At 33.4% G+C, this 9,806-nt stretch overlaps 1 long non-coding RNA gene across 1 annotated transcript in view; it reads right to left on the bottom strand.

Annotated features, from left to right (window-relative positions):
• Window positions 1–708: 708 nt before the first annotated feature.
• Window positions 709–9,806, bottom strand: part of LOC106792737 — a 21,588-nt gene continuing 12,490 nt past the window's right edge. The window contains exons 2-3 of the long non-coding RNA XR_001382337.1: window positions 1,956–2,118; window positions 709–1,176 (exon numbers count right to left, since the gene is read on the bottom strand). This is a non-coding gene — a long non-coding RNA (uncharacterized LOC106792737). The remainder of the gene's footprint in view (window positions 1,177–1,955; window positions 2,119–9,806) is intronic.

Here is a 9,806-nt window from a genome sequence, read left to right as displayed (position 1 = left end):
TATGGGATGTTCTTGAACGGAAACCGCGCTGTAAGAGTACCGCGTTAGAGGAGGGCTGTCGCAATTTCAGCACCGCGTTATATGGAAATCGCGGTCTGCGAGTGCCGTGTTATAGGAGGTTTAACTGTATATCAAAGCTCGTTAAAATCCGTTGATGGTCCATTGTAAGGTCCCCTTGTAAGCGGGAATGTTTTCGCCCTTTATCCGGGAATAAAGCGATTTCAGAACTGAAAATAACTATTCTACTTGTATATATTACTTTGGATGAATGTAGAAATTGAATTATATTGGTCGGCTCCGAGGTTAATATGATTGTTTGCTGGAAAGGAGGAGAAAGATGAATAATTATATTAGAAATTACGAACTTTCACGGAGTTTGAAGACGCGATTTCACGTAAAATATCTATTAATGTTTAAAGATGGATACACATAAACGCACGCACGAATAATTAAATCTACTTATCACTGATTCCGAATCTTGTGTGATGATAGGCTCGACTAGGCGGCGTGGATATTCAGGAGCTAGATGTTCTCAATTTCGTTATTCTCAACTTCTTCTAAACCAGAAATCAGGAATTCAGTCCTCACAGGAGGCACCAAAATGTATTTTACGCAGATTCCTCCAACATGGATTCTTCTGGTGATTAAGTTTAACTAATTGTGAGGAAGGCGAAAGGTTAAATTAAAATAAAATTAAAACACTTGATTGAGCCAATACTACAAGGTATAATACTTTATTGGCTCGTCAGGGAAAAGCCTTACGGTATAAAAAGCCTGCTTGATATTTGTCTATACGTTAGTGATGGTCAACCACGGGTGACGCACGTGGCTTACTTATTGTTTATTGGAAAATAAAGATGTAATAATTGTCTCATCGAACACGTGGTGATACAAGTGTAGAGCGTCCTCGTACACTTCGTTATTTATCTGATGGGAAGTGCCCTGATGATAATACGCACTCTCGCGAGTTATATGACTCGGCCTCTAGGCATCTGGGTGCCAAGCGGCTAGCGTCCTGATCATCATATAATAGGTAGACTAAACATCCTCGATGCCCGAGCAAGGCAGCTTGAGATAAAGGGCCGTGCAGTTGGAATGCGATAAGGGGCACAAGGAAAGTGCTTACCATCATTTCCCTCGCATCGGAAACGATTCACTCTCTGTCAAGCATTCAATCTGTAAAGACGTAATGTTTGAAATTTAACCCTGCTGACAGTACGCTGGGATCAGCGAAATTCGCTACAAGGGTCTTTGCAATAAAACAAGTTAGGTGCTTGTAAAAGCGCAAACATCTTTAATGATAATACGTCAAGATATGAGTACAATAATGTATAAATATGAAAATAAACCGGCGAGTAGTACAAATTGAATGATAATATCTAAAGATGAATACAGACAAAAGAGTTGTACAAATTGAATGCTCCCCCACAGAGATGCAATAGATACTCTGTGAGCTGAGTTTTTAAGTGGCCTTGAAAGTCAGCGATTTGTGCCACGCGCTCGGCACTTCACGTGGTGAGAAGAGTTAAATGGTGATGCACTTGATGCGTCTTATGCCGATGGAAGCACCGATGCTTCGATCGCTATGTAAGAAGAACGATGAATCTATCCGCGATGTGAATTTAACTTATGATGAGCACACTATTGAAATTAAGCTGAGACGAAACTGAGGCACGTGCGAATGAGTTAAAGAATGAATTGACAATGGCCGTTAACGGTCGTTACTTCCTGAGATAAAAGATCTAAAGATCGCGCATGCGTCTCAGAGATCATAAGGAAGTTGTTCTCCGAGAGGTGCTGACCTCATGTGTGCCGATTGCGATATTAATTTCTGCTCAGCAACAATGCTGATTCTTAAACACGTACTAATCAGTAAAAAGTATTTTAATCAACTTCTTTTAGTTCGATTGTTTACTCACTTACCTGAACCAAATAAATCATTCGTTATTACTTACGTTTGTGAATTCATACATCGTACACCGTAACATAACTGGTAGGATACTGTGAAGCGACAAATCCGGATTCTCCGCCAGACCTTTGGCGGAAATCATCAAAGAGAAGACAGCTGGTGTTTTAACCCCATCGTCACAGTTCACCACGTCAAGCTGTGAGGCCCACCTACAAACAGAGTGTAACCTTGAATCACCAAAGAAAACTAATAAGTCTTTGGAATTCCTTTCAATCCATTTCATTATAACCCTATCCCAAATACGATTGTTACGCAAAAACGATTACTATAAAAGTGATATATACATACAGGAAAGCTAAATAAAATTTAGAGAAAGCAAAAATCAAAGAAATCAAATAAGCATTACGAATATACAACGTGTCCTTTATTATTCAATATTTACGTTAAATAATTAAAATATAAAATGGCTCAGAATCAAAATGCACAAATTAGTTTTAGTACAATTTAAACTAAGACTAGAAATATGGCGGGACACGGTTCCCATTTATGAAGGAGGAACAAGATTCTTATCGCGCTTTTTACAAACATGTCATATGTTTGTCGAGAATTTAATGACAAGCGACGATGCTATAAATACATCATTATTTGCACTTATCAAGTCAAAAATACGGGGGTAAGCATTGGATTTAATAGTTTCGAATAACCCGACAAGTTGGGCCGCGTGTAAAACGCTTTTAATAAATAGATATAATGACGCTAGTTCAGAGGAGTTATTATTCAGCAAACGTAACAAGTGTTACCAATTACCGAATCAAAGCTACGAAAGTTATGCGGATAAGATCAAGCAGCGATTAAAATCAACCGAAGGAGCATGTGCAATTACATATTTAGAACGCACAATTAATCGCCATGAAATTTACGTTTTATGAAAATGTTGCAAAAAATGTATTCATTAGTGGTATCAGAAAACCCTATCATACACATCTTACGAATTCGAATTAGGAGATATCGAAGCCTATCTGGTGAAATGTAGGAGACTGGAAAATTATGAGCAACAAGCAGCAGTCTTAATTTTATAAGACAACAAGAGATCAAACCAAAACCGAACGTTTTCGGTACAGGCAACTATTCAAGGAATTCTAATCTCTTCAACGCACCCAGAACATCGGGAAATGGAAATTTATTTCGACCATTTCAGCCACAGCCGGTAACTAAACGAGCACCACCCCGATTCTTAACAAATTTTGGAAATAATTTCGGAAGAAGTGCTAATTATCAACCTAGGCAACAGAACGATCGACCAACACCCATGTCGGTGGACGCTGGAAATACCAGTGGGCCAAATGAGAATCTAGTTGGTAGATTGAATAATTTACCGATATCAAATAACAACGTAGCTAGACCAAATAACTTCGTACCAAAAGGAAATGATTTCTTTAGGAACACAGGATCTCCTAATTTTATTTCAGAGGAACTGTATAATCAGGAAGAACAGGAAGAAACATCAGAATGTCAGGAGGAATTGCCATTTATTAATGATAATATCGACAATCACACAAGGAAGTGGGAAAATAATTAACGCTGAAAATTTTCATGAGGACAGCAATTTCGCCAAAGGCACATAATCAATTTAAAAAATATTGGAATTTCGTCTGAATTACCACAACTCATGACTAGCAACCCATTATTAAAAATTCTTATAAATACTGGAGAATCGTCATCTGTCATGAACCCAGAAATAGCATACAAATTATTTTCAGAACGTATTTTTCCACAAGGTAACACAGGGTACGCATGCTCTCACGTTTCCAATTTTACAGGAATTTGGAGACGATACGCCTATTACATTTTTAATAGCACATTGGCATTCGACATATGATTGTCTAATTGGAAATAGAGATTTACAAAATTTACAGGCAAATATAAATTGTAAGTCCAAAACATTCAGCACAGGAAAATGTCCTGGAAAATTTGAAATAGATTATTTGAATAATATACCGGAGCTGTGCAAACCCGTCGTTATGAATCACTATCAGGAGACGAAGGTGTAGATAATGACAGATCATATGAACAGCAAAGAGAAAGAAAGGAGCGTAACATTATGCCGGGAGTATCAAGATTGCTTTTACAGCGATAACAAAAGGCTATCCGCAACCACCGCAGTGACATACAATATTAAAACGAAAGATGAACACCCGATCTATGTCAAAAGTTTTAGATATCAGTACTACTTAAAAGAGGTTATATAAGAACAAATCAGAAAATTGCTGAACGACGAAATTATTCGGCCAAGTAACTCACCTTATTCGTCACCAGTTTGGGTTGTTCCGAAAAAATCAGATGCCAGCGGAAAAAAAGAATGTCGCATGGTCATCGACTATAGAAAATTAAATGACTAAACTGTTGATGATAAATACCCCTTACCAAGGATGGAGGAAATCTTGGAAAATTTAGGCAAATCCACCTACTTTAGCACACTAGATCTGGCACAAGGATTTCACCAAATACCTGTGGATAAAGATTCAATAGAGAAAACAGTCTTTTCCATCGAAAACGGACACTTCGAATATGTCCGAATGCCATTCGGACTGAAAAATGCTCCTGCTACATTCCAACGAATGATGGACAGGATATTGAGTAAATATTTACACCGATTGTGTTTCGTATATATGGATGACATAGTAATATTTTCGAAATCACTACAGGAACATCTACAATATTTGAAAATCATATTTGAAGAATTAAGAAAATATGAATTGATGATTCAGATAGACAAAAGTGAATTTTTAAGAAAAGAGGTTCCTTTTTTATATCATATAATAACACCAGAGGGGATAAAGACAAATCCCGATAAAATCAATGCTATATTAAGATATCCCATTCCGAAAATGCAAAGGGAGGTGAAATCATTTCTAGGACTCACCGGATATTATCGAAAATTTATAAGGGACTACGCCACAATATTTACTCCACTCACAAAGGTGCTTACTAAAGACGAACAAATAGATTGTCAAAATTCGGATAACATAGAGGCATTTAATAAATTAAAAGAGTTAATTATAAATGTACCTGTATTAGTATACCCTGATTTCTCGAAGCCTTTCATCATTCCTACGGATGCATCGAACGTTAAAATCGGAGCCGAATTATCTCAGGATAAACATCTTTTATCATGCTATTCGAGAACATTAAATTATTCCACTATAGAAAAGGAACTGTTAGCGATCGTAGAAACATATAGGCATTTTCGGCCTTACATCTACGGAAAAAGATTTTCTATCGTAACTGACCATAAAGCGCTCACCTGGCTTTGTTCCTTAATAACACCTAATTCTCGCTTAATACGATTAAGAATTAAGTTGGAGGAATATAACTTCGAAATCAAATATAAGAAGGGTCGTGAGTATAGTGCAGCGGATGCTTTAAGCAGAATAAAACTCAATGCTCAGGAGGAAAGGATCGACTTACTTTCCATGGTGTCTCACGCACCCGACATTACATCTCCTATGGTTGAAGAATTGGACGAGTCCAATTACGAGAACCTCAGATCTTACAATTCGTTAGCTCATAAATTTATGGATAAAGAAAAACTCACAAACAAGGTTGTGTCATGAGACCAGTTGTGTGCTCCATCCGTTCAAACGAGCTAAATTTTTGCATCAAACATTAACCACAGCAATTTCAAACAAATTTGTTTTTTTCGTCAAGAATTTTTTTCAGTTTGTAAAGTTTATACAAAAACAATAATACCAGAGGAGTACATACTAGTTTCGTTAGATGAAATCTCACTGTTCACTAACATCCCGAAACAACAGGTAATACAAACAATCAACAAAGATTGGAAGGAACTTTCAAACTCTATAAAGATCCCGAACAATATCTTGTTAGGACTAATACAATTTTGTTTTGAATCGAGCTATTTTCGGTTTAACGGAGTGTTCTACCAACAACTTGATGGTTCTAGCATGGGGAATGCAGGAAGTCCAGTGCTAGCCAACTTAGTAATGAACTACATACTAAAAAAAATTAAAGGCACTTTAGCCTTTTCAGGTCCATTCCTAAAGGTTTATGTTGATGAAATTGTCACAGCAATACCTAAGGATGGAATAAACCTTGTACTAAAAACCTTCAACAGCATAAATAAGAAAATCCAATTTATTATCGAAATCGAAAATAATGGAACCTTACCGTTCTTAGACACGACAATCATAAGAAACGAAGATGGTTCCATATTAACGAATTGGTATGTTATATATTGGTATGTTATGTTGATATTGTATGTATTCGAACCATCCAATTAATCAAAAAATTAGTACTATAAAAGGTTTATTATTTAGAACACTAACATTAAGCAGTAAGCAATTCCATGTTGAAAATATGAGAAGTATTTAGTCACTTTTAAAAAATAACAACTATCCCACAAGTCTCATCCATATGGTGTTTAATAAGTTTAAAATGGACAAGGATCGGGTAAAAGATCCAAATAACCAACAAAATAAAAAATTCATTAAGCTTCTTTTTATCAAACCATTATCGAATAAAATAAACAAATGCTTTAAAAACACCAATATTAAACTCTCTAGTGTTCTATAATTTAGTAAAAGTGAATTCCATTTACACTAAATTAAAAGATAAGGTTGATAAATTAGATGAGTCGAACTTAGAGTATAAAATATCATGTGAATGTGAAAAATGTTATATAGGACAAACAAAACAAAAACTCAAAAAAAATATAGATCAACATAGAAATGATTGTAAACCTACTAATGCATAAAAAACCAATACCACCGCGGTAGCTAAACATCATTTTAAAACAAGACACAATTTTAAATTTGAAACAGCAACTATTTTAGATATAGAAGACAATTGATACAAAAGAAATATAAGTGAAATGTACCACATAGCAAACAATAATACAATTAATTACAGAACCGACACAAATAATTTAAATAGCATTTACAACGAAATTTTACAGTTTAATTATTATCAATAAGACACTGTAATAGAGGGCACCATAATAGTGAAGATATCTAGACTATTAAACACTAGTCTAGATTGAATCAATATTGTTTGATTACGTTTTTAAATTTAACAGTTTAGGAAAAACGAGCAGTAAATGTTAAGTACAGTTTGTTTTAAAAAATATAAGAGAATGTAAGTCTTTGTAAAAAAATATAAAAGACTCAGAAAATTTACGATCGAGGTAATATTAATAGCCTTCTTGAAATGTTTTATAATATGTTTTTTTTTTTTTCAAAAAAGTCATAATAGATTTTCAGTTGCTGAAGAAGTTCCTATTGAGGGATTTAAATAAGATCAAATAATATTTGATGTATTGAATATATCATTCAATAAGATCGAAATAAACGTCTTAAAATTTTCCAACTTCCCTGAGACATTATTTTTATTAATAATTTTATTTTTGGACGCGATGAAAAACTAATACTAGTCAAGCTTTCCAGTTTCTTTTCCATCCTGCTCATCTTTTCATTTAACTCTCTACTTTCTTGATTTTCTTTCGCAAAGTTTAACATCGATTGCTCCTTTGGCTTTATGTCTGTATTCATCTTTCCATTCGTTTAACTGGCCATTATAGTAGTTTTTCAAAGCTAATACAGAAATCTTCTTTACTGACTATATAACAGATGAAAAACAAGAGATCCCCTTTGCCGACTTCACTTGCTACACTAGATGTCTGGTTTATCAGTTACCGCATTTTAAGGAATCTTTCTTAACTACAACGAAGCTCTATACAAGGAAGACGATCGATCACCACAGAAAAGTTGGCATAGAACCTGAATAGCAGAAAAAATGAATAAGTACTCCTAATTGCACGTTAAATGCATATTTAAAATCCTTAATTGCACACTATTTATTAAATATTAAATTAATTATTAATAATTAATAATACAAAAACGTTTTTTCTCATTTTCAAGCAAGGCAATGAAGTTTTCTATTGTTTTTTGTTTTCGATCAATTGCTGACTTTTTGTTTGTTAATTATTTATCATTAATTAGTTGAAAAAAATTATTATACTTTGAATAATTTCGAAATGGCGAAGTCATGAGTGGGAGATATGTTATACGCATGCGTAACCACAAATTCAAGGCGCAAGCGCACTTTGAAAAAATTAAAAGCAAAGTTGTTATACCTGCAGGAGATAAGAGTTGATTTCCAAAGTAATAACCTATAGGGTAGTGAAAAGAAATAGGTTAATCGTTCATAATATATAATCAATAGGTAAATATTTTGTAAATTATAATTTTTCATTTAAGGTTTTTATATTATTGATTTTGTGGTTTACTATTTAGGGTTACTGGCAATTACATTTCACATGCAGTATTATTCATTTTTATACTAATTGAGTTCAAGATAAATTGATTCCATTTAACAATTTTTTTCAGATATATAGGATGATTTATCGACATTTTTTTCATGCTATTGTTATTTTTTCTTGACTTTGCGATATCATAATCAATTATTCCATTTTCTTTAGTTTATAATTTTTTATTTACTTCGTCGACTTATTTATCTATTTTTTTCCTAAGTAAAAGGAAGGTTTTTTCATATTAAAAAAATCAGATCAAGCGAATCGACGCGCTCTCTAGTTGCAATAGAAATCATCCATATCGTAGACACATTTCTTGTATATAGGCTTCGTGTTAACTACCCTTATCTTTATCTTCTTTCTCTACCTTTTTAAATTTGCCACCCTTGACACTTTTATACTCTATTCTAACCTCGCCTTTTTTTTCACCCGTCACTGCACGTTTTTTACTTTTCATCTTATTTTAACACATTGTACGCCGACCCCGCGAAAACGCGGGATTCGAAGTCTGTCGCTTCAGCACCGGCGCTGCGATAATACAGCATTCTTTTGTTTGGCGATTTGTTTCCATTGCGAAATGTTCAATGCATATAGATTAAATATACAGTTTATTTTGAAAGTGGTGTAAGTCCATTTTTGAAAAAAAAATGAGATATCACGTAATTCGTGCTTAATTTAATGTAAATTTTTTATGTATAATTAGTCCGTGTTTAATTTCTTAAAAAATTTCCATGTTTTGCACAATTTAAAATTGATCGGTAAATGAAATTGCATAATCATTGATTATGAAAGTGGTCTAAGTCCAATTTCCATAGAAAAAAAGAAAGAAATAATATAAAAAAGAATTTCCTGTATACATTACAGGAATGTCATGATATTATAAAACAGTTTAAACAACATAATAAATTTATTTTACATGAAATGAAACGAGAGAATTTCGTTTCAACGAAGAACCTAAAGACTGCAATCAAGAAACAGATAAGAAAAAACACTAATGGAGAACATTAAAATTTAAAATACTACTTCTATTTTATAACATGTCATTATTTGTAAACAAAATTAGATTAATATGAAGTATATTTTAAGTAATATTTGATTTTTCAAAAATGAAATTAAACGACTTTTACAATTGTCTAATTTTAAAAGTGGTGTAAGTCCATTTGCAGCCCGTAAATATACATCAGTTTAGTAAAATACGCCTAAAAAAAATTTATGTAATCAATTTGCATATTGATAAAATAGTAGAAACATTGCCAGATTTCAAATAATTTGCCTAAATTTTTTAATTAACAGATATGTTAACCTTTAATTATCTCGAAACAAGAGAAAATGGACTTACACCACTTTTAAAATGAACGGTCCATATGTTGAGTTCAATGGTGACACTATAAAATATTAGGTGTACAAATAAGTTTCCGCCGTTTTAATGTAGATAGCGCGGCGCGGAGTTTCCGTTAACTTTCGCAGATGATATCCTGCTTAAAAATTAGTTTGGACGTTTAAGAACAACATAACCTATTAATATTATTCATTTCATATTGGTAAAATATAATTTTTTTTAGTTGAAAA

The sequence above is a fragment of the Polistes canadensis genome, unplaced genomic scaffold (assembly GCF_001313835.1).
Source record: "Polistes canadensis isolate GaletaPanama2010 unplaced genomic scaffold, ASM131383v1 scaffold_598, whole genome shotgun sequence".
Classification (NCBI taxonomy): domain Eukaryota; kingdom Metazoa; phylum Arthropoda; class Insecta; order Hymenoptera; family Vespidae; genus Polistes; species Polistes canadensis.
This window is presented reverse-complemented; position numbering and strand designations above follow the sequence as displayed.